General features: G+C 42.7%; 1 pseudogene; it reads right to left on the minus strand.

The window, feature by feature from the left end:
• The window catches only part of LOC127223282 (intelectin-1b-like), a 73,379-nt pseudogene extending 53,605 nt beyond the window's left edge, over window positions 1-19,774 (minus strand).
• Window positions 19,775-26,664: the final 6,890 nt, after the last annotated feature.

The following is a 26,664-nucleotide window of genomic DNA, read 5'->3' on the forward strand; positions in this document are numbered from 1 at the left end:
ATTTGGGATTAAATCACTAGGCACCCCTCCCCCAAGATGCTTCCAGCTTCGTCCATGCCCACATTTGTCTTTCTCCAGGTCCCAGATACCACTTGGGTACTAATGGAATGAATTGTCTTTTCCTCATCAGTGAAGCATCCCCAGTACAAAGCTTTATCACAAAACTGATAATACTGCAACCCTTCAGGAGTCACATTTTATTTAAGTTTATAGTTTATAGTTTTGTGTGTTCAAAGGACTGATTTACACAATATAACTCAGATGTGTTGATAGAATAGAATAAAAGAGAGGCATGTAGCTCAGGTGGTAGAATGTGTGCCTTGAGCACATGAGCTGTATATTCAATGCCTAGCGTCATGTGAGTTAGGTATGGTGAGGCAAGCCTGGAATTCTTGCCCTTGGGTAGTGGAAGTAGGAGGATCTGAAGTTTAAGGTCATCCTCTGCCTCATGACCATGTTGGAAGACAGCCTGTGGAACGTAAGATCCCTGTTTAAAAAACAAAAATGAAAAAACAACAAGAAACCCCAAACCCAAACCAAACCAAAAGAAACATGTTCATAACACAGAATATTTGTACATCTTCTAGTGAATAAATTCAAGGCCATCTTTGTCTCTGTAGTGAGTTGGAAGCTACCTTGGCTGTACTAATTTATTGTAGAGATTCTTAGATGCCTGCTGTAAAGACTAGCCTTCAGCAGCTCAGGAATTGAAGGGGATTCAGGAAGTTGGTGGACTAATCACTCAACTGACCTTTCTATCTGAAGGAGTTAAACTTGATTCAGTGGGGCTGGCCAGCGGAACAAAATATAAATGTGTATGTCCATCGAAAAGGAGAAACACACACACACACACACACACACACACACACACACACACACACACACACACACACACACCCTTCCTTTAGGGTCTGTCTATCATCTTTCTATCTTCTGTTTATTTTTAAACACTGTTCAATTGTTCCCCACACCATGTTCATTCCAAAAATATTTCCTCCTTAATCAAAGGTTACACAGTTACAACATTATCATCATAAAACATACTTTTCAGAAATTAGTACATTTCTTTTTTGATAATTTTGTTTAATTTAAATTTGTTGTACATGTAAATCCCAGTTCCCTTCCCTCCCCTCCTCCTGTGTCCCCATCCCAACCCCCAACCACCCTCTTTCTGCTCCCCAGGGAGGGTGAGGACTTCCATGAGTGATCTTCAAAGTCTGTCATATAATTTGGAGCAGGGCCTAGGCCCTCCCTAATGTGTCCAGGCTGAGAGAGTATCCTTCTATGTGGAATGGGCTCCCAAAATCCATTTGTATACTAGGGATAAATACTGATCCACTACCATAGGGACCAGGGACTTCCCAGTCATCCTAACTAACTTCCACATCCAGGGGTTTTGGGTCAGTCCTGTGCTGGTTTCCAAACTATCAGACTGGGGTCCATGAGCTCCAATACATTTGTTAACCTCATCTCTATGCATTTCGTGAGAAACTCACACTTAGTCAAACACTTATAGTTAAGACTTTTCAAGGGTCAAGGTCTTTTCATTCATAGCCATTTACTACCACACTGAACCTCTTATAAGTGAATGTGGGAAGCACCATTGAAGGAATTGGTACAGGAGATCACTTCCTGAACCTAACACTGGTAGCACAGACACTGAGATCGATGATTAATAAATGGGACCTCCTGAAACTGAGAAGCTTCGGTAAGGGAAAGGACACAGTCAACAAAACAAACAGCAACACGCAGAATGGAAAAGATATTCACTAACCCCACGTCTGACAGAGGGTTGATTTCCAGAGTACAGAAAGAACTCAAGAAGCTGGTCACCAAAACACCAAACAATCCAATTAAAATATGGGGTACAGAACTAAACAGAGAATTCACAGTAGAGGATTCTAAGGTGGCTGAAAGGCACTTAAGAAATTGATCAGCATCCTCAGTCATCATGGAAATCAAATCAAAACAACTCTGAGATACCATCTTACTCCTGTCAGAATGGCTAAAATAAAAAACACCAAAACCAGTTTATGCTGGAGAGGATGTGGAGAAAGGGGAAAGCTCCTCCATTGCTGGTGGGAGTACAAACTTGTACAGACACTTTGGAAATCAGTGTGGCAGTTTTGTGCAGAAAATGTGTATCAGTCTACCTCAAGATCCAGCAATTCCACTCTGAGGCATATACCCAAAGAATGCTTATCCATACTAGCTTATCTGTTAAATTATGTTCATAGCAACATTTATTTGTAAAAGCCAGAACCTGGATGCAATCTAGATGCCCCTCAACCAAAGAATGGGTAAAGCAAATGTGGTACATTTATTCAGTGAAATACTACTCATTGGAAAAAAGCAATAACATCTTGCAATTCACAGGCAAATGGATGGAACTAGAAGAAACCATCCTGAGTGGGGTAACCCAGACACAGATAGACAAACATGGTATGTTCTCACTCATAAATGGATATTAGACATAGAGCAAGGGAATAAACACTTGTTCCACTGCCAGAGGCCCCATACACTGCCTAGGGCTCCCAACTCACACCCACTTTCAGGGGGCCTCATTCTCTCCTATGCTGGTTTCCCAGCTGTCAGACTGAGATCACTGAGCTCCCACTTGTTCTGGCCAGCTGTTTCTGTGGGTTTCACCAGCATGGTCTTGAACCCTTTGCTCATCACTCCGCCCTGTCTACAACTGGATTCCAGGAGTTCAGCTCAGTGTTCAGTTGTGAATCTCTGCTTCTGCTTCCATCAGCTACTGGATGAAGGCTCTAGGATGGCATATAAGGTAGTCATCAGTCTCATTATCAGGGCATTTAAGGTAGACTCTACACTTGTTAGTTGGGGTCATCCTTGTAGATCTCTGGACATTTCCCTAGTGCCAGATTTCTCTTCAGACCTACAATGGCTCCCTCTATTATGGTATCTCTTTTCTTGCTTTCCTCTATTCCTCCCCTGACTCAATCTTCCTGCTTCCTCATGTTATCCTCTTCCCTCCTCTTCTCTTCATCTCTTTCTCCACTCACTGCCCCCCCACTCCCAATATATCAGGAGATGTTGTCCCTTTCCCCTTCTGTGAGGGACCATGTGTGTCTCTCTTAGTGTCCTCCTTGTTTCCTAGCTTTTCTGGCGGTGTGGATTGTAGGCTGGTAATCATTTGCCCTATGTGTAAAATCCATATATGAGTGAATACAAATTGTGTTTGTCTTTTTTGTAACTGGTTTATCTCATTCAGGATGGTTTCTTCTAGCTCCATTCATTTTCGAGTGAATTTCTAGATTCCATTTTTCTCCCCTGCGGAGTAGTACGCCATTGTGTAAATGTACGGCATTTTCTCCATCCATTTTTCAGTTGAGGAACATTCAGGTTGTTTCCATGTTGTGGTTATGGCAAATAATGATGCTATGAACATAGTTGACCAGATGTCCTTGTTGTATGAATGGGCATCTTTTGGGTATATGCCTAAGAGTGGAATTACTGGATCTTGAGGTAGACTGATTCCCATTTTCCTGAGGAACTGCCATACTGATTTCCATAATGGCTGTATGAGTTTGCACTCCCATCAGCAGTGGTGGAGTGTTCCTCCTTCTCCGCCAGCATATACTGGTTTTGGTGTTTTTGATTTTAGCCTTTCTGACAGGAGGAAGATGGTAGCTCAGAGTTGTTTTGATTTGCGTTTCCCTGATGGCTAAGGATGTTGAGCATTTTGTTAAATGTCCTTCAGCCACCTTAGATTCCTCTATTGAGAATTCTCTGTTTAGTTCTGTACCCCACTTTTTAATTGAATTATTTGTGTTTTGGTAACTAGCTACTGGAATACTTTGTATATTTTGGGAATCAGCCCTCTGTCAGATGTGGGGTTGGTGAAGATCTTTTCTCATTCTGTGGGCTGCTGTTTTTGTCTTTTTGACTGTGTCATTTGAATACAGAAGCTTTTCACTTTCAGGAGGTCCCATTTATTAATTGTCCATCTCAGTGTCTGTGCTGCTGATGCTATGTTCAGGAAGCAGTCTCCTGTACCAGTTTCTTCAAGGTTACCTCCCACTTTCTCTTTTAAGAGGTTCAGTGTGTCTGGATTTATGTCGAGGTCTTTGATCCATTTGGACAAGAGTTGTGTGCATGGTGATAGATATGGATCTATCTGTAGTCTTCTACAAGTCAACAACCAGTTATGCCTACACCATTTGTTGAAGAGGCTTTCTTTTTTCCATTGTCTAATTTTAGCTTCTTTGTCATAAATCAGGTGTTCATAGGCGTGTGGATTGATATGTTTTTTTATTTGATTCCATTGGTATTCCTGTCTATTTTGCTCCAATACCAAGCTGTTTTCAGTAGTATAGCTCTATAACAGAGTTTGAAGTCAGGGATGGTGATGTCTCTGGAAGTTCTTTTATTGTACAGGGTTGTTTTGGCTATCCTGGGTCTTTTGTTTTTCCATATAAAGTTGATTATTATCCTTTCAAGGTCAGTGAAGAATTGTGGTGGGATTTTAATGGGGATTGCATTGAATCTGTAGATTGCTTTTGGCAAGATTGCCATTTTTACTATGTTTATCCTACCTATCCAAGAGCATGGGAGATCTTTCCATTTTCTGGTATCTTCTTTAATTTCTTTCTTTAGAGCCACAAAGTTCTTATAATATAGGTCTTTTACTTGTTTGGTAAGTGTTATACCAAGATACTTTATGTTGCTTGTGGCTATTGTAAAGGGTGATGTTTCTCTGATTTCTTTCTCACCCCTTTGTCATCTGAATAAAGTAGGGCTACTGATTTTTTTTTTTAGTTTATCTTGTATCCTGCTGGTTTGCTGAAGGTGTTTATCAGCTGTAGGAATTCCTTTGTAGAGTTTATTGGGTCGCTTTTGTAAACTATCATATCATCTGCAAATACATACAGTTTGACTACTTCCTTTTCAATTTGGATCCACTTGATCTCCTTTTGTTGTCTTATAGCTTTAGCTAGAACTTCCAGTATGATGTTGAAGAGGTGTGGAGAGAGAGGACAACCTTGTCTTATTGATGATTTTAGAGGAATTGGCTTAAGTTTCTCTCCATTCAGTTTGATGTTGGCAGTTGGTTTGCTGTATATTGCTCTTATTATGTTTAGTTTGTCCCTGTTATCCTTGACCTCTCCAAGACCTTTATCATGTAAGGGTGTTGAATTTTGTCAAAGGTTTTTACAGCATCTAGGGAGATGATCATATGGTTTTTCTTTTTCAGTTTGTTTATATAGTGGATCATGTTGATAGATTTTCATATGTTAAACCATCCCTGCAATCCAGGGATGAAGCCTACTTGGTCATGGTGGATGATTTCTCTGATATATTCTTGAATTCAGTTTGCCAGTATTTTATTGAGTATTTTTGCATCGATTCATCAGGGATATTGGTCTGTAGTTTTCTTTCTTACTTGTGTCTTTGCAAGGCTTGGGTACCAAGGTTATTGTGGCCTCATAGAAAGAGTTTGGCAATGAACCTTCTGTTTCTATTTTGTGGAACCGTTTGAGGAGTAGTGGTGTTAGTTCTTCCTTGAATGTCTGGTAGAATTCTGCACTGAAGCCATCTGGCCCTGGACTTTTTTTTTTGGTTGGAAGGCTTTTGATGACTGCTTCTATTTCATTGCTGGTTATAGGTCTATTTAAGTTGTTTGTCTGTTCTTGATTTAATTTTGGTAAGTGATAGTTATCCTCAAATTTGTCCATTTCCTTTGAATATTCAATTTTTGTGGAATACAGGTTTTCAAAGTATGACCTGAAAATTGTCTGGATTTCCTGTGCCTGTTGTTATGTTCCCCTTTTAGTTTCTGATTTTGTTCATTTGCATGTTCTCTCTCTGCTTTTTCGTTAGTTTGGATAAAGGTTTGTCTATCTTGTTGATTTTCTCTAAAAAACAACTTTTTGTTGTATCGATTATTTTTGTATTGTTTTCCTGGTTTCTATTTTGTTGATTTCAGACCTCAGTTGGCATTTTGCCAACTGAGGCTCCTTCTTCTCTGATGACTCTAGCTTGTGTCAAGTTGACAACAAAACCATCCAGTACACCTGAAAAGACTCTTTTTGGGGTTTTTATAAATGCAATGTATCCACATTGACTGCTACTTACATACATTATAGGCTAGGATTCACATACGGGAAAGATTGAATCATCATATTTAACAGTATACATTCTAGCTCTTCCAAACTCACAGGGATCTACCTGCCTGTGCCTGGTACTGGCACAAAAAGAGACAGGTAGACCAATGGAATCAAATTGAAAATCCTGACATTAACCCACACACCTATGAATACCTGATTTTCGACAAAACACCTAAAATTATACAATGGGGCAAGGACAGCATCTTCAACAAATGGTGCTGGCACAATTGGATGAGGGTGTGTAGAAGACTGCAGATAGATCCATGTCTGTCGACATGCACAAAACTCAAGTCCAAATGGATCAAAGACCTTAACATCAAAACAGCCACACTGAACCTCTTAGAAGAGAAAGTAGGAGGTACCCTTGAACAAATTGGTATAGGAGACTGTTTCCTGAACATAACTCCAGGGGTGCAGACACCGAGATGGATAATTAATAAATGGGACCTCTTCAAACGTAGAAGCTTCTGTAAGACAAAGGACACAGTCGACAAGACCAAATGGCAGCCCACAGACTAGGAAAAGATTTTCACCAATCCTACAGCTGACAAAGGGCTGATCTCCAAAATCTACAAAGAACTCAAGAAACTAGTCAACAAAACACCAAATAACCGTATGAAAAAATGGGGTACAGAACTGAAGAAAGAATTCTCAATAGAGGAAATCAAAAAGGTTGAAAGACACCTAAGAAAGTGCTCAACATCCTTAGTTATCACGAACATGCAAATCAAAACAACTTTGAGATACCATTGCACTCCTGCCATAATGGCTAAAATTAGAAACACCAATGACGACTCATGCTGGAGAGGATGTGGAGAAAGGGGAACACTCCTCCACTGCTGGTAGGAGTGCAAACTCGTACAGCCATTTTGGAGATCAGTATGGCAGTTCCTCAGTAAAGTGGGAATTAGTTTACCACAGGACCCGGCAATCCCCCTCTTAGGCATATACCCGAATGATCCACATCCATGCCACAAAGACATGTGCTCAACTATGTTCATAGCAGCACTATTTGTAATAGCAAGACCCTGGAAGCAACCTACATGCCCCTCACCTGAAGAATGGACAAAGAAGATGTGGCACATCTACACCATGGAATACTACTCTGCAGAAAAAAAAAATAATGGTATCTTGAAATCGCAGGCAAGTAGATGACACTTGAAGAAACCATCCTGAATGAGGTAACCCAGTTACAAAAAGAGGAACATGGTATGTACTCACTCATATATGGATTTTAGAGCTAGAGCAAAGGATCACCAGTCTATAATTCACACCACCAGAGGAACTAGGATACAAGGTGTATTCTAAGAGATTCATATAAAGTCCCTCACAGAAGCGGGAAGGGACAAGTCCCCCAGAGCACAGGGGGAGTGGGGGATCAGTTTATGGAGAGAGAAGTAGGAGAAAGTGAGAGGGAGGAGAGGAAAACACACGTGACTAGGAAGATTGAGCCCGGTTAGGAATAGAAGACAGGAGAGAGAGAGAGAGAGAGAGAGAGAGAGAGAGAGAGAATATGAAAGAGGGAGCCAATATTCGTTTGAAGAGAAAATTGAACCCAAAGAAAGGTCTAGAGAACTACAAGACTGCTGCTAACTAACAATTTGAGCATCTGTGGAAATGCCACCTTAAATGCCCTTTCCGGATAGTGAGATCAACAACTAAATTATCCATGGACCTCTCATCCAATACCTGTTGGAAACAGGAGCAAACACCCATACATAAACACTGAGTCGAACTAGAACCCAGATGCAGATGGAGCGGACAAGACCAGGCTGTAGAAACACATAGAGACAGCTTACCTGAACAAGGAGGAGCTAACGGGCCACCAGACTGATAGCTGGGAAGCCAGCATGGGACTGACTCAGGCCCCTCTGAATATAGGTCACAGCCAGAAGGACCGAGCAGTCTAAGGGACCTCAGACAGTGGAGCCAGGATGTATCCCTGGTGCACAAAAGGACCTTGCAAACACATCCCCCATGGAGGGATAACTGCCTTAACCTAGAGACAGGAGAGAAGCCCTAGTCCTTACTTCAAACGACTTGTCAGATCTACATGACCCCAACTGGATGACATTGCCCTACATATGGAATTTGGGTGGGGGGATGGGAGGGGAGGGTGGTTAGGGTGCATGTGAGAGGGCAGAGTGGGTAAAAGGGAGGGAGGGAGAGGGAACTGGTATCGACATGTAAAATAATAAATTAAATAAAAAATAAAACAGTATACATTCTAAGCCAGTCTATTTTTTTTGTTGCAAGTTTTGCAATTCATTTGCCTTTCTGATAAAAAAAATTCTGGCACATATATGAGGTAGAATATTAGGTATCACCAGTGAAAAACTTTATGCCTCTTTATTTTTGTTGTACCTGCAGGTGTGTGTGTGAGTTTATATATTTGTGTACTGGTACACAGACACAGGTGCAGAGGTCAGAGGATGCCTTTCAGAAGTAGACTCAACCTAGATTTGAGAAACTGAACTCTGGCCATCAGGTTTGTTGTCAAGCACCTTTACCTTGGGCCCACCTCTCTGTTCCCTTAAGTAAATAATTAAAACCCTATGTATTGTTTTTGTTTACCAAGGGCATTTGTTACTTTGGGAGTTTATGGCCAGCACAGAATGCACTAGACCCATCTAAGAAATCAAACATGCAAAGAACCCTATAAAATAAGGAAATAATGGAGCAGTATGCCTCCTCATTCTGTCCTGTATCTCTTGGGATGTTTGAGGGTTACATGAATGAGTATTGCTGTTGTCAGGATCCCCAGCACTGATATCCTAAGAGAAGCAAACAGGACAGCAGACACTCCCATCCCTGCACAAAAAGTATTCACAAAGACACCAAGCCTGCAATGAACATGATTTATTCTCCTTTCCTGTGTCATTGGCATTCTGGTATCTAGGTAAGTTTTTCTCCGTGCATGTGAGTCCACAGATTGGAGAAGTCTGGGTTCCACATCACAGAGTTCTCAGCGGTAGAACAGAAGCACAGCTGCTTCAGTTATCTCCTGGCTATTGCTGAAGGCAATGTGAGTTCCGTATCCATTGGCATCAAATGCCGAGAAGTCTCCACACTGCCGGGGGTTACTTTCTGGGAAGAATCCTCCTCCACCTATGCAGTGCTAAAAACCAAAGGGGAAGAAGTAGCAATGAGAGGTCAGCTGGTGATGTGGTTTGGGTATGAAGTGCCCTCCCCAATGGTGTTATGCACTAAAGACCTGGTCCCCAGAGTAAGTAACATTCAGAGGCAGGACTCTGGGGAAGGGCTTGAATATGAGGATCCTGACTTCATCAACTGGGTAATCACTGATGGCTTCACAATTTTCAACTGAGTATGTGGAGGAAGTGAACCTGGGGATGGAGGTGACATACTGCTTAGAGGAAATAAATGACATGTTTTGAAGGGTATTTTGCCCTGGCCAGTCCTGGTTTTTCTTGGCGCCTTGCTGCTGTGAAGTGAGCCATATTGCTCTGATACATGTTTCCTGAGTGACATTTCTGCCCCACTATGGATTTAATAGCAATAGAACCAAATAACCATAGATTATAATCTTGGAAACCATCAAACCAGTGAAGCCCTTTGTCCTAGTCAGTGTTACTATTTCTGTGAGGAAACATGGTCACCAAACTAACTTGGGGAGAAAGGATTTATTTGGCTTATACTTTCACATCACTGCTCATCATTGAAGGAAGTCAGGACAGGAATCCAACAGGGCAGGAACCTGGAGGCAGAAACTGGTGCTGTGGCCATGGAGAAGGGCAGCTCTCTGGCTTGCTCCTCATGACTTGTTGAGTCTGTTTCCTTATAGAACTCATGTCTGTCAGCCTGGTTTGTCATCACCCACAATAGGTTGAAACTTTCTTCACCAATCACCAATTAAGACAATGCTCCACAGGCTTGTCTACAACCTGATCTTCTGGATGCATTTTCTCAACTGAGGTCCCCTCATCTCAGATAACTATAGTTTGTGTCAGGTTGTCATAAAATTGGACAGCACACCTTTATTTCCATATATTGTTTCTCTCAGGTATTTACCAGAGAGGTAAAAAAAAAATTGTCTAAAACAGCCAATGAGCCCGGAAACACCTTAATAGCCAATTCAGTGGACTCTTCATTCCTGATCAGACTCTCCATTGACAGTATGACTCTATTTGATCCTTAAAACACCTTCATTTTCTCTTGCTATCTTTCCTTCAATTTCTCTGAATCTTTGCTTTCAGGTTCCCTGGTTAGACATTTCCTTAGTGAATTTCTAACTGGTACTTCCCAGAGGGGGAACATTTACAACTCTCTTAAACTTTGTGTTACCCCTTTGGCTTTAGGTGTGAACAATTCACCAGTGGCTTAAAATCCCTACCTCTATTCCAGATATTTCTCAGTTTAAGAGTTAAAGATAGAACCGTGATTTAGAATAAGTACTCAGGGCCTTATACTCCACATGAGGACAAACTAACAAAAAACAAACCCACAATAATCCAGTTACCTACAGCCACACATAACTTAAAAAATGGGATTTACTAGGGGAAGCTCATTAACAATTTTGTCATTGTGAGCATCATAGGCTGTACTTTCACAAGCTAGAATGACTTTGGTGTTAGTAGGCAACATAAATCCTTTGGAACCACCGACATAAACAAATCCATCATAATCAAATCATGTACATTGGGCTAGAAAGATAATTCTGTGGTTAAGAATACTTGGTGATCTTGCAGAGTACCAGGTTTGGGTTCCAGAACGCATATGGGGCTCACAACTCCAGTTTCATGGCATGGAATACACTATTCTGGGTCAAAGGCACCAAGAAATCAAGCAATACATATACACATATACATAGGCAAAACACTCATACATATCAAATTACATTACTACATCTGAAACAAGACAAAATAAAATTCCACTCAACAAGTTGGTAGTATGGGAGCTGGAGAGATGGTCTTAAGGTTCTGACATCTTACTACTGTCTCGGAGAACCAAAATTTAGTTCCCATAATCTAAATTCAATCCAAGAACTCAATCAAAAGACTTGAATCCAATTCTCAGGGAGCCAATATCTACTTCTGACCTTTGTGTTCACTTGAATACACATGTGCACACATACAAATAAAGCCACTCTAATGTTTTAAAAATCCATAATCATGTAACTATATGTACCCATCCTTGACCCCAAACATAGTCAGCATCTAGACATCATGGCTTACTATTTGATATTTTCCCACTGAAATGAAAACCATGAAATCATTCAAAATGTCTGTTGAGATATTCCTTTACACTGTGTGAAGATGTGTCACTGTGATTGGTTTAATAAAATGCTAAATGGCCAATAGCTAGGCAGGAGGTATAGGTAGACATCTAGACAGCCAGTGCTCTGGGAAGAAAAAAAGGCAGAGTCGCCAAGCATAGATGGAAGAAGCAGGATGGGCAGAATGGAGATGAGGTGATGAGCATGTGGAAGAATGTAGACCCTAAGAGGGAGGCATGGATCTCCCTGTGAAGAGGAAGGAGATGGGATGTCGTGGGTAAAATGGGTGTGGTGTCAAGGGCAAGGGGTGGGGGATGGGAACATGAGGGATCAGGATGATTTAAGTTGTGGGCAGGACTGAGTGGGAGATTGATGGGAGAGGTATACTGATAGAAGTTGCCATTGTGGGGATAGGGAGAATCCTTGTGCCAAGGGCGTTCCTAGGAAGCCACAAGGATGACCCCAGCTAAGACTCCTAGCAAAGGTGCAGAGGGTCCCTGAATTGGCCTGCCCCTGTAATCACTTTTGTGACTTCCCTTTTTGTCATCATAGCTCCTTCATCCAGTACCTAATGGAAACAGATGCAGAGATCCACAGCCAAGCACTTGGCTGTGCTCCAGGAGTCCAGTTGAAGCGAGGGCGGAAGGATTATGTGAGCAAGGAGAGGGGGTGTCAAGATTGTGATGGGTAAACCCACAGAGACAGCTGATTTAGCTTGTGGGAGCTCACAGACTATGGATAGACAGCTAGTGAGCCAACATAGGAGTGACCTAAGTCCTCCACCTCAGGGTGACTGTTGAGTAGCTTGGTCTGTTTGTGGGCTCCTAATGGTGAGTGCGACCAGGACCTTTCCTAATGCATGAAGTGACTGAATTGACTCTTTGGAACTTAGTCCCCATGGTAGGAAGCCTTGTTCAGCCTTGATGCAGGGTAGAGGAGCTTGGTCCTGCCTCAGCTTGATATGCCATGCTTTGTTAACTGATATGTAGGCCTTACCCCTTCTGAATGGAGAAGGAAGTGATGTGGTGTTGGGAACAGGAGAAAGCAGGGGAAATTCTGATGGTATGCAAACCAAATCAATAAAAGATAAAAAAATGTGTTAATTTAAGTTGTAAGAGCTAGTTAGTAGCAAGCCTAACGTGAGGCCAAGCTTTCACAATTAATAAGAAGTCTTTGTCTTATTATTTGAGAGCTTGCTGGTGGGGCAGAAAAAAGGCTAATCATAAATGTCTTTTTTCCCTTTCTCTGTACTCTACTATAAATAAACTTGAAAGCTTTGGAACTCATTAGTTTCCCACCTTTCCCCCGCCTCCCCCCCCCAAATTTCCATCACACTACATCAGGCTCTCACGTGGACCATAGAAACAATTTTAACACTTATTTCCTTATGCTTAATCTTTCCTCCCTTATAATCTGTCACCTCTAGGATATCAGTGTCACCTCTGGGGAAAAAAAAACATGCCCACATCAATCTTATTTTCCTGTTAAAACATTGCAGTGGTGTTCATCACATATAGGCCCAAAACCATTGGTGTGATATAAAAGTTGCTTCTTGATCTAGTACATGTTAAAATTTCCAAAATGAGTTCTCTCTGTGTTCCACATCCATCCTACATGCCATAATTGAAAATTTTTCTATACTCCATCAATGTCACATGCTTTCCTTCAAATTGTCATTCCAAGGTCCTCCTTGACAACAAAGCCACCTCATCTTGACTAGGAGAATGACAAGCTGATGACTTAGGAATGAACGGACACTGAGATCCTAAGCATTCCTTGCTAGGAGATGATGACTCTGTTCTCAGACTATTATGTTAGGGCTGGATCACTAATGCACATGCCATTTTTATGAGACAGGGTCTTACTATGCAGTCCTTGTTAATATGGAATGTAGACCAGGATAACCTCAAACTCACAGATATTTTCCTTTGTCTACCACCGGAGTGCTGGGGTTAAAGATGTGCAGCACCACACATAGCCAGAACATGTTAACTTGTTACAGCTTTCACTCTGACAAATAAAGGGCTCTATCCGCAACCTGCTTTTGGTGAAAGCAAACAGAAAAATAGTATGAGTCAAATGATCCCAGGCTCAGAGGGACATCAAGTTACTTCAGTGGAGCCAATTTTATCTTCCTTGGCACTTAGTTGATACAGTAACTTCCAACAAGTGTGCTTCCTTGTATAGGGAGGATAATGGCTATATATATGGATGAGGTCTATCAGATATCCAGAATTCTCCTAGAAGCTCATTGACAAAATGAAAATCTTTACAAGCTCTGGAAAGGGATGGAAATGATATGTTTCACTCTAAAAGTTAAATTCCATGTGGAGAGTGACAGTACCTAGTGACTCTTTAACAATCTCAGCTTCCAAAGGCTTGCACAGAACTTCCTGAATACAAGTGCCAACTTCATTCCAGGTAAATAAGTGTTTCGTCTTAATATCTAAGCAAACAGCAACAGTGCAGTAGAAGTTTATAATGCTGACTATGATCTTTAACAAGACAGGGTATTTGTATCTAGACAGAATTTCTGATTCCCAAGACCAAGCAAGATAAGGGGAAAAGTCAATCTCTCATACATGCACATATGCTAACATGTCAGTCTCCCATACAAGTATTCACAGATACACACTGGCAACCTCAGTCTTATTTATATGCCTCTTTCATCACTACACAGACTCACATGCTCAGTGTTACATCCAGTGACCTTCATTCCAGCACACAATGCATTGGCTGCTCTCTCATTATTGAACACTCTGAATTGGATGTATCCTGCAGCGAATTCTCCTGTAAAGAAGAGAGAGAAAACAGCATTCTGAAAAAATGCTAGAAACTGCAGCAAGACCATCGTTTTTCATACCAATTTCAGGATAAACAGTCTAAACCAGATCCGTTTGGAGAGCCTCACCTATTCCCATCTACAGACCCGAAGGGTCTGTGAAAGTGTGAATGGAGATATTTATGATACAGGAAGTTCTCTACTGAATATCTTCAAGGGCTTGTCACAGCAGTTAGCATGTGCATCCATTTTGGTCCTGTTCATACTTTCTTGCTAACTTTTCTATTAAAGCCTTGCAACTCAAGCATAAATAAGAAGAACTTTTATCCGGCACAGGCTCAGTATTTATAAAGAGTATGTACCATATTTGCATTTATGTCAAATAATGTAATGTCATCCCACACAAATGATATAAAACTCCATTTTTTTCTCCAGTTCAGCTCTGTGCACAGGGACCTGGTTTGTCTGACAGTGGGTTGCAAAGAGTAGATTCCAGAACCATGTATCCCCAGTGCAAATGCTGACTTTCCTGCTGCTGCCCTGGGCTCTCAGAGAAGTTATTGGACATACAATGCTCCAGTCTCCTAAGCTGTAAAATGGGTTAGTGATAGTTGAAAGCCTGACGACAATCAATTGAATGAAGTGAAAAAAAACAAACAAACAAACAAACAAAAAAGCCACAAACATTCAGAGAAGGGAAGCAGGCTGTGGTGGATGGTAAATGACTATTACTTATCATAACTCAATTTATCACGTGTGCTGCAGAGGGTTCAGGGGAGACTTAGAGACTCACTTTGGCCATTGGGGGAGTAATAAGAGGCTGTCTTCTGAGCATCACCGAAGTCATAGACCACAGGTAATGCTGGGCCATTGTCAGTCCAACACTTCCCTGCTCCATATTTCACTGGGTATCTCTATAAGGAACAAAAGAAGTCACTGTATAAGGAATCCAGCATTGACAATCCTAGGAACACCGCCCTGCATAGAAAAACACAGGATTTGTGCAGTAACTGAGATGGTTGCCAAACCAGTCAGATAATAAAGGATCGTTTTATTTGTCTGTTCCTCTCACACATTCGACCCTCTCCCTCCCCTTCCCTCATCTCATCTCCCCTCCCCATCTTTCCATTGCATTGCATTGCATTGCATTGCATTGCATTGCATTTCATTCCATTCCATTGCATTGCATTGCATTCCATTCCATTCCATTCCATTCCATTTCTCTCTTCTCTTTTCTCTTCTCCACATACCTGTACACCTTGGCTTCTTGTCCCATTACACTTAGGATTAGAAAAACATCGAATACAACTCACCCAACCTTAAACACCTGCCTGTCTCTCTACACCCATGAAAAGCAGCTTCAGTCAGAAGTCTTGAGTACCTGGTACAGGCCAAACAGATTATGACCCATGTATCTCAGGAAACCAGTGAAGGTGTGGTACCTCAGCAGGGAGCTGTTCCTCCAGTTTTTCAGGGGGCTATTGTTGGGAACATGCCAGATCCCCAGGTTCTCAGCCTGGATGTCGAAGTAGCCAGGGTTCTGGAAAGCAACCAACAGTGAGCCTAACCAAACCAGGAGATTTCACTAAGAAAAGGACCACACACACACAGTCCTCAGCACAGTTGAGGTCTGTGGGCTCCAGGGGGGATAGTAGCCATCATGTAATATCCCTCTATTCCCAATGATAATGGTCCTACCACCTACTTACCTAAAAGGCTACTGAGGATGTTGAGATTCAAGATAAGTACTTTTCACTTCTTCATCCCTATGTTGAAGGGCAACCTCCCAACCCTCTCCCTGGCATGCTTGAGCTACACTCACATCCTCATGCTCTCCCAAGTGTCTATAGAGGGTACCAACCTTGTAGTCATCACTTGTGGCCCCCTCTGCAGACCCAAAGGTGTTGTAGTTGGCCCAGTTGCCATCCCCCTCTGGGTAGTCTGCTCTGCTGCCTTGCTGACTGGACCAGCGATCGCCCACTGTGCACTTCCCATGCATGTTGTTCTCGTGCACACTAGCCACCAGGGTCCAGCCACCACCTGCGGTGGTCATGTCACAGAAGGTCTGGTAGATGACACCATTCTCCGTGCGGAGGAAATAGAGACCATCTGTAGAGAGAACCAGTTCACAGTCCTCCTGTGTGCAGGCTCATTGTCCATCTCTGCTCAGGCAGCAGAATGGCTCTAGGAACTACAACATGGTGAGTGCTTTGTACACAGAGTGTCCTCCCACAGGTGTCCCTGGGGATCTGCCTGAGTTCTGAAAGCCATGCATCTGTGACTGAGGCAGAACACAGAATTACCCAAACTGAAAGTGATATTCCTCCTAAAGGGAAGCATAGTATTTTCAAAGGTCTTATCAGCTCCACTTGGAAGATATCCAAAGAATTGTGAACAGGGACTCAGATATGTCCATTCATGTTTGATTCAGCTCCTGTAACAAGGCCTGAAAGGCAGAAAGAAGCCAAGTATTTCTCTACAGAACCAGGAATAAGCATTATGGTGTGCTGTCTACCATGCAGAATATATATTGTATACATCCCTATATATCCAATAGACCATAAAGAATGAAGTGGGCCGGGGAAATGGCTCCTTGGTTAAGAGCAGGCACTGCTCTAGCAGAAGACTTGAGGTAGACTCCCAGGACTAACACTTGGCAGTGTACAAGTGCTTGTCACTCCAGCTGCAGAGGACATGATTGCCTTTTTTAGACTCTGCATGTAACTGTACACACATGTAGACATTCCCAAACACAGGCATGTATATGCCTTCAGAATCATAATAATATATTGCAGGAAAAAGCAACAAAAGATTGAAACAGATACTGCTTCAAACTCAAGCTGAAGATCATAAAATCAAAGCAGCCACCCCCTAGCTCTTACCTCTACCTCAGCTGAGGGCAAAGGGGTGATCATCATCCTGCTCCCAACTTCACTGCTCCTCAGATTTACTCAGACTGCAACATGACTAGAGACTTTTGAGACTGAATGGCAGCTCTGAGACCCTGCTCCTTTCCTATATACTTCCCTATTGCTGGAATTATGAGATCACTTGTGTGTGAGCTGTTTCTCTTTAGGACTGGATCAATTTTGTGTAGACACTGTGGCCTTGAAATAACAGAGATCCAACTACCTTTTAATCATGACTCCAGCGATTAAAGGTGTGTGCCTGACTTTGTTTCTGAATTCTCAGGCAAGCTTTAGTAAACCAGAAATAATATATTACCATAATAAATCTTTTAAACATAAATTTACTGTTCTATAACACATATGAACCTTGAAGCATGCTAATGAAATAAAGCAGCTTACTCATATGATGTAACAAGGATAGACAGATTCTTGGATGTAGGAAACAGAAGAGCAGCTCACAGGGAATATAGGAATTTTTTATTTTGTGGCTATAGAAATTTCATTTAGGATTGAAATTTCATTCAGGATTGAAAACTTTGTGGAGTTGGATAGTGCTGATCCATACCATCGTGAATGTTGTTATTGATTGAAAACTCTTAAAATCAGTTACATGCAATGTTTACTCACCATGTACATTCTATCACGGTTTTTCTTTTCTTTTCCTGTTTTGTTTTTGAGTCATGATTTCTCTTGTAATAGCCCTAGCTGTCCTGTAGCCCTAGCTAGCTCTGTAGAGCAGGCTGGCTTTGAACTCACAGACGTCTGGCTGCCTCTGCCTCACGAGTGCTGAGATTAAAGTGTGTGCCACCACTGCCTGGCTCAATTACATTTTATGTCAAAAAAGAAAACCTGTTCCAGAGAACATAAACCTGATTTCCTAACGGGGTTATTTGTTGGTATTTTCACACAGGTTCTTTCCAGGCTGGCTTGGAGCTTTCAGTCCTCTGCTTTGGGCTTGGAAGTGTTAGGATTACGGTGTTTCTTTAAATGCTTCACCACTCACCTCGTGCCCTGCTCATCTCCTGTTTGATTTCCTTGCAGCTTCTGAACAGAGAGGAAGACACAGCATTGGCCCGTCTGTTAGTATCCAGGTTCTCTTGAGCTAGAGAAGATGCAAAGTTTCACACTCATGGGACACCCAGCCTCACACTTTCAGTCATCTTAAAATAACTCCATGACTTTCCAAAGCCTCCCTGTGAGAATTTACAAGATTTGTAACTATGAAGGGAAACAAGAGATTTGAAGATGGAGGAGTTTGTGTTCAAAGTCCTGAATAAGATCAGTACAGTGAAGTCAAATTTAGCAAGTAGTAGTAATGCAGGGAGCTTTATGTGCCTGAATGTAGGTAGTGAGGTTGACAACACAGAAGCTTGACCAAGAGACAATGAATATAGTCTTGCACACTAGCCTCAACCCTACAAAGTCATCTGAGGGCCTAGAAAGGTAGAAACCAATGAGGATATTGGGGTCTGAGCTACTGAGGTTTCAGTAGCTCACTGTTCACAAGTCAAGTATTTTTGGATTTTATTTATTGTGCTTAGCCCCAGTAACCTAGTGTCTCATGTCACAATAACAAATTATCATATGGAGATCTAGTAAGATGGCATTTAGGGTCTTGCCCTTTTCCTTAAAGACACTAAAACAGAAGTCAAGAGGAAGTGTTTATTTTAAAATAATGCTGAGTTCCTGTAGAGTTAGGAACTAGCAGCCAGCTGACCCCTGCCCCCAATGATGGGCAAGCCCCCCTTTTAAAGCAAGCGCGCCAAGCGCACCTCTCTCTCTTGCCCTCTCTTGCACTCTCTCTCTCTCTCTCTCTCTCTCTCTCTCTCTCTCTCTCTCTCTCTCCTGCTTTCAGTTGGCCACCAGCTACCCCCTCTTTCTCTCCCTTCTCTCAATAAACTCCACGTGGGCGCTGAGTCTCGTGTTTGTGTTTCTTAGGCATAAGCTGCAGCAAAAGAACAACAAGTAGAATTGAAGACAACATTGTCTGGGCACTAATCAGACCATTCACTTGTCATTGAAACTCTAAGACCCAGGTCCTGAGCATGGGGAGTGACTCGGATGTTTCACAGTTCTTACAGAAGTTCCCCTAGAGCTACTCACAGGTACAGATCTAGACCAGGGCATTCCTCAATAATATCACTGTCACTGGCCAATTCCTTCAAGAGATTATCAACACCCATCCTACATCTCAATGGCATCATCTCTGGGGGACAGACTAGGTTGTATTTACAGATCCAGAAAAAATATACATAAACACATATATAGATACTAACAATTAAACATAAAGAGGCCTTAATTTTGTGTTGAGTTGGATGGTATAATTGGAAAAGGTTGGAAGGAGTAAAAGGAATGGGAAAATAATGTATTATATTTAATTAAAGTTATTATATTTTTTAAAAAAGGCATGAATGGCCAAGCTGTGGTGACTGACATCTTTAATCCCAGCACTCAGAAGCTATAGGTAGGCAGTTCTAGGAGTTGGAGGCCAGCCTGGTCCAGTTCCAAGGACATCCAAGGCTACATAGTGAACCCGTCATGATAACAACAAACACCAGGAAAGAAAACAGTAAAAGCATGATCTCTGTTCCTCAGAGACCCAGGTCTTGGAAGTAACCCAAGGAAGTAACCCAGGTAGTGCTGACTGTCTGTAATGGTAGAGGTGTCCCAAGGAAGCTGGGGTCCTGTAGCCAGACTCACCTGCAGGGCAACCCATGGTGGCCAGGATGAGAAATAGCAGAAACCCGAGTTTGTGCATGGTCACCTGTAGAAAGGCAAGAATGAAGGTCACTCTCTATCCACACAATCTTTTTCTCTCATCCCAGTTTCAGCTCCTATGTAGTCCTTCTTAAAGGCTCCTTCCTTTCCTTTAAACTCCCGACACCTCTGTGCCCTAAAGCAGACCTGACCTGGAGTCCACTTTCCTTATTCCATTGACAGCAATTACCTTCCCCTCTATACCTGGACAGAGAGTCAGAGTTGCCAGTTGAGTGGAGATGAGCCTCTCTTTCTGCAGTCTCTAGTGTGGTCCTGGTGAGGCTCTTGTCCTTTTATGGGAAGAGCCTGGTGGGAGTAGCCCAAACTTTGCCAGGCTCCCCCATTCCTGGCAGGTTGCCACTGGATGGGCAACTTTTATTTATTGCAGGAAAGTTCTTTGTACAGTGTTGACTCATGGAATTCAAAGGCTCAAAAAGGCAAATATTAAATGTTGCATCCAGTGCTATCACCAGGTTTGGGAATTTGATCGATCTGTGTATTTTCAAAAAGGAAATAGATTAGGAAACTTGCAATATTTGACATCTGCTTGGGTTTTTTTTCCTGTCTTTCTTGCAAGGTAATACTTAAAACCCACAAACATTTATAATTATCGTCATTTCATAGGAGAAGAACACTTTTTTTGGGGGGCAGAGGTACAGTGAATAGAAGAGAGAGTACCTTTCATGCCCCTGCTTTATCAGAGGCAGGGGCAGCACTATAGTCTGCCTTTACCTATATTAATTTCCCCACTAAACTAACCTCTATCATAACCCCTTAGTATATTTGTTAAAACCCTTAGTCATCAAAATTCTATTTCAACTAACACTAATATTGCATAGAATCATTTATTCAATTAAACAGTGCAGTTTAAGAGGAAATCATCTTCATAATAATCCACAGGTGAAAATACCCAATAGAAATGGGTATTTCCATGATGTAATCACCCTACATTAATGGCAGTGGTGATCCCCATTGCCTTCCATGCCCATTCACACAATGCCAATGCCAGAGATGAATGACAGCAGCAAACCTCTAAAGGCACAGCTGTAGCAAGAGACATTCTGGAGCCGAAGCCTTCTGGGCCTTGCCAATCCAAGATTCACCCATCAGTGCATTACATTGTGGTGAGCTGAACGCCTGAATCTCAATTGCCCCTGCTATTCCTCCAAAATGGCCCTCACTAGATGTATCGTTCTCTCTTTATTTCTACTTCCCTCTTACATTAAATACATCCCAACTGCAGCCTCCACCCCTCTACTCTTTCCAGTCCCCACTTCCCCCCAATATTCTTCCTCTATTCCTTTCTTTTTATGCTGTGTTAGGTTGATATCCCTGGGAGGCCTGCTCTTTTTTTTTTTCTGCTTTGATGTTATTATACATCTCTTAGTTACTGGTACATAAATCATAGAACACCCTACAACTTCTTTTAGTCTTAGGACTCTAAGAAACTTTAGGCTATTTGGAGGATATAACATTCGTAACCACCAGTGTCTAGCTCCTACTGCCTGTTATATCTGTTCTTCATGAGGCCTGATCCTAACTAACCACACAGTCTTTGACACCTGGATTCAGGTCTGGAAGTATTCAGTGGTGATTAATAGAAATGGTGCCTCAAAGTAGCTTTAAAACGTGCAACTGTGGGCCTGCATGGTTCTGCAGTGTATATGTTATGGCTTTTGGCTTGGTGTTTTTGTGGGACTCCTAAGCGTGGGAGTGGGGGTGTCTCTGACTTTGCTGCCTGTTCTTGGGATTGTTTTGCTCCCATTGGGTTTCTTTGCACAGACTCGATATGAGGGCTTTCCCCTTGCTGTAGTTTCTCGTTTGTGCTGTTGTCAGTCATGTCTTGAAGGCCTGCTCTTTTCTGTAGAGGAAATGGATGGGGAGTTTATTTGGGGGGAGAGTAGTGGTGGGAGGTATCTGGGAACATAGGAGGTCAAGAAAATGGTGGTCAGGATGTATTATATGAGAAAGAATGTATTTTCAATAAAAATAAGAAATGTAAATCTATCAGGACTGGAGAGATGGCTCAGCAATTCAGAGTGCATGTCACTCCTCCAGAGGGCCTGAGTTCAATTCCCAGCACCCATGTCAGGTGTCTCCAATACCAGTGACCTCCATGGATACCCATAGTCTCTCTCTCTCTCTCTCTCACACACACACACACACACACACACACACACACACACACACACACACACACACACACACACACACACACACACTTAAATGAAATAAAAAGTAAACATATCACTTCATGAAATAAAAACTCTAGAAAGAGAAAAGCCTCCAGGCTTAGCTGACATTGAAATTTCTTTATGTCTGCAGTGCTGTAGGCTCTTTCTGTCTCCATCTTTCTTCACCTATAACTGAGCTCAGAGAAGCTACTGCATTTCCATGTATTACCATAAAAGAAGAATGGATCTCCATTCCTCCAGTTCCTTTTCAGGAGGGAGGAAGCATTGCCTAGCACCCTGTCCATGACTGTCCTTGTCAGCCACAGATTGGTCCTTGGTGCTACAGTGCTTCTTTGGGGACTGTAACATGAGGTGACCTGAACACTGTCAGCTCCTTTCCTCCAGTTCTGGGGAACAGGAATCCAAGATGAGAGCTCAGCAGACTCTCCTTCCAAGGCCTCCCTGCTAACCTGTGGATAGCCTCCTTCTCACTGTAGTTTTCTCTCCATAGTCTCTTATTGGTGTGCATGTGTTGCTAATGTCTCCCTCTGGGCTCGAATTTCTTCACCTTTAAAATAGACCAGCTCTATTGAATTAAGGGCTGACCTAATCACCTAGTTTTCACCTAATCGCTGTATTAAAACCCTATTTCCAAACTTAAGCACCGTCAGAGGCAGCGCACCAGGACTTCCACATGAAGTTTCCACAATTCATCCAAATACATGCTATTTCTGAAACAGCCACTGCCGGGGAGTGAGACTCCTGCCCTAGGACAGTGACCTGGCCATGGGCCAGATGCTGGTGACTTAGGCAGCAAGTCTTTGGCCTTCATTTTGAGCATTCTAACTTGTTTGTTTCCTGTATTGGCTGACTCTGTCTCTCTCCACACTGTTGTTTTATCTTTCAGCACAGTGGCCGCACCTTCATCCACTGCTATTTTAACCAGCAATTGTGACTCTGCAGATACCAGTCAGCTTCTTGGGCAGTGGCATGGGCTCTCAGACCTAAGCCTGGTAAGAATTCTTTTTCCACAGGCAGTGGCTCTGCTGCTTATACTAATGTTAGTTTTTTTTTTTTTTTTGTGTATTTTGATCAAGTACTCTTTTTTATATAGTTATTATTTTTCTTATTTTACTTATCAATCCCTCCATCTCATGCCTCCCACCTGCCCTTCCATCTCATCCTTACCCACTCCACTGGGCCTTTCAGGAGCAATCATCAAAATCTGTCAAGTCATTTGGAGTAGGGTCTCGGCCCTCCCTCCTGTCCTAGACTAAGGACGTATTACTTCATGGGGAATGTGCACTCAAAGTCCTTTCGTGCACCACAGATACATCCTGGTTCCACTCTCAGAAGTTCCTTAGACTGCCCAGCTCTCAGTCTGGGGGTCCATGAGCTCCCCCTTGTTCAGGTCAGCTGTCTCTGTGGGTTTCTGTAGCCTGGTCTTGACCCCTTTTCTTATTGCTCCTCCCTCTCTGCAACTGGATTCCAGGAGTTCAGCCCTGTGTTTAGCTGTGGGTGTCTGCTTCTGTTTCCATCAGCTACTAGATGAGGGCTCTATGACGGTGTATAAGTTAGTTATCAATCTCACTATCATGGAAGGGCATTTACAGTAGCCTCTCCACTGTTGCTCAGATTGTTAGTTGGGGTCAGTCTTATATGTCTCTGAACATTTGTCTAGAATCAGTTTTCTCTTCAAACCTATAATTTTCTCTTCAAACCTATAACTGCTCCCTCCATTATGGTATCTCTCTCTCTCTCTCTCTTTCTCTCTCTCTCTCTCTCTCTCTCTTTGCTCTCTTCTATTCGTCCCTCAACTCAATCTTCCTTGTACCACGTTTTCCTCTCTTCCCCTTCTCTTTCTCCTAACTCCCTCTCCACTCACTGATACCCCCCCCAGCTCCCATGGGTCTATCTGTAGTCTTCTACATACCATCATCCAGTTGTGCCAGCACCATTTGTTGAAGATACTTTCCTCCTTCCATTGTATAATTTTAGCCATTTTGTCAAAAATCAGGTGTTCATAGGTGTGTGAGTTAATATCAGGATTTTCTATTTGATTCCTTTGGTCTTCCTGTCTACTTTTGTGCCAATATTAAGCTGTTTTCAGGGTATAGGTCTATAATAGAGCTTGAAGTCAGGTATGGTGATGACTCCCGAAGTTCCTTTATTGTATAGGGTTGTTTTGGCTATCCTGGGTCTTTTGTTTGTCCATATGAAGTTGAGTATTATCCTTTCAAGGTCAGTGAAGAATTATACTGGGATTTTGATGGGGATTGCATTGAGTCTCTAGATTGCTTTTAGAAAGATTGCCATTTATCCTACCTATCCATGAGCATGGGAGATCTTTCAATTTCTGGTATCTTCTATAATTTCCTTCATATATTTTTATTTATTTTTTTATTTTCTTATTTTACATATCAATCCCACTTCCCTCTACGTCCCTCCCTTTTTCTTTCTCTCCCTCCCTTCCATGCCCCCTGACCATCCCATTCTCCCCCCACTCCACAGGGAGGGTGGTGCCTTCCAGGAGGGGTCAACAAAATCTGTCAAATCATTTGGACTAGGGGTAGGCCCTCCCTTCTGGCTCTAGGTTAGGGAAGTATCCTTCCATGGGGAATGTGCTCCCAAAGTCCTTTTGTGCACCAGGAATACATCCTGGTTCCATGGTCAGAGGTCCCAGGCCTTCTAATTGAGACCCTGTTCAGGGTGTCTGGGTCGATCCTATGCTGGTTTCACAGTTATCAGTCTGGGGTCAATGAGCTTCTCCTGTTCAGATCAGTTGTCTCTGTGGGTTTCTGTAGCCTGATCTTGACCCCTTTTCTTATTACTCCTCCCTCCTGGCTCTAGGTTAGGGGAGTATCTTTCCATGGGGAATGTGCTCCTAAAGTCCTTTTGTGCACCAGGAACATCCTGGTTCCACTGTCAGAGGTCCCTTAGACTGTCCAGGCCTTTTGAGACCCATGTTCAGGGTCCAATGCTTTCATTTCTTTCTTTAAAGACACAAAGACACAAAGTTCTTGTTATATAGGTCTTTCACTTGTTTGGTTAGCATTACCCCAAGATACTTTATGTTCTTTGTGTATATTGTAGGTGGGGACTCTCCCTCTCTCTATGGTACTTCCCCGGTGGGCTTATGTGGGTCAGAGGTTCGATATCTATAGCTCTGGGTAGTCCAAGCTCTCTAGGAGGTCTCTCCACAGGCAGGGACCCAGGGATGGGGTCAGTGATCAGGCTCCAGTAGAAGACTGGCGATGGGGGTCAAAGATCCCCAAGGCTGGGACTCAGGATGTTCCTTGTGCCTATAGGCAAATCTAGCCTGGACCTGGTACTCTTCAGCTGAAGCTTCTTTAGCAGAGGTCCTGTGATGGGGGTCAAGGATCCTGCAGGAGGCAGGAACTCAGAGTGGTCCTGCAGAGATAGGCGGATCTCTGGGAGGGGCCCGGGACTCCAGTATAGGACCGGCGGTTGGGGTCAGAGACCAGGCAGGTGGAAATTACGGGTGGTCCCATGTGGATAGGCAGGTCTCCTGTGTTCAGAGCCGCTTGGAGAAGTTCCCCAAGTTGTATGGACTATTGGCTCCATCCTCTGACCCAGTGCTCAACCAGAGCAGTAGGACAGTAGGCAGGGTAGGGCATAGGGTAGAGGGGGAGGGCAGGCTCGCGGTGGGGGTGTATCAGAGCTCCAAGAGTGCTCTCGATGGGGACAGGACACAGGAGCAGGGGGATCAGGGCCAACCCAGGGGGTTCCAGGGGGAGGGTGTAGGGGAGAGGCCGCCCGAATTGGGCCCAGACTCACCTCTAGCCAAGGGCTGGTGGAATAGCCTTTGTGTATATTGTAAAAGGTGATGTTTCTCTGATTTCTTTCTCAGCCACTTTATTGTCTGTATGTAGTAGGGCTACTGATTTTTTTTTTTTTTTTTTGAGTTAATCTTGTATCCCACTGTTTTGCTGAAGGTGTTTATCAGCTGTAGGAGTTCCCTGGTAGAGTTTTTCCGGGGTCTTATGTAAACTATCATATCATCTGCAAATAGTGAAAGTTTGACTTCTTCCTTTCCAGTTTGTATCCCCTTGATCTCCTTTTGTTCTCTTATTGTTTTAGCTAGTGTAAAGGAGTAAGGGTTTTCCGCCTGCCGCCTGGTCTTGTTCTGCTGCCGCGCCAGCACCAATTAACATACTGAGACTCTGTATTAGATATAATTCTGTTGGCCCAGTACTAGTTTCTTATCGGCTAGCTCTGTCTGATCTATCTGATCTATGTATTTCTCTTACTGGGGAGCCGGCCGGCATTCTGCTTTCTCCAGACTCTCCATCTTGACCCTCCTTCCTACTTCCTCTCTCCTCCTTGTCTCCTAGTCCCACCTATCTTCCTTTCCTATTGGCCAACAGTGCTTTATTCATTAACCAGTATGAGAAACATTTACAGAATGGCATCTCCCATCATCTCCTCTTTTCTGTCTAAATAAAAAGAAGGGTTTTAACCTTAACAGCAAAATATATAACACAACAGTTATCAAATAAGAATCACAGTTAACAATATTTAGTCCATTAACATTTAGCAAGATTAAAAGAAGCTATTCTATCATCTATCCTATATTTGTGAGTCTAAACTCCTATATGTAACTTATCTTTAAGCCTAACTAAGGAAAACTGTAACCATGACTATCTGTCTTCAA

This window comes from Phodopus roborovskii, unplaced genomic scaffold (assembly GCF_943737965.1).
Source record: "Phodopus roborovskii unplaced genomic scaffold, PHOROB, whole genome shotgun sequence".
Lineage (NCBI taxonomy): Eukaryota > Metazoa > Chordata > Mammalia > Rodentia > Cricetidae > Phodopus > Phodopus roborovskii.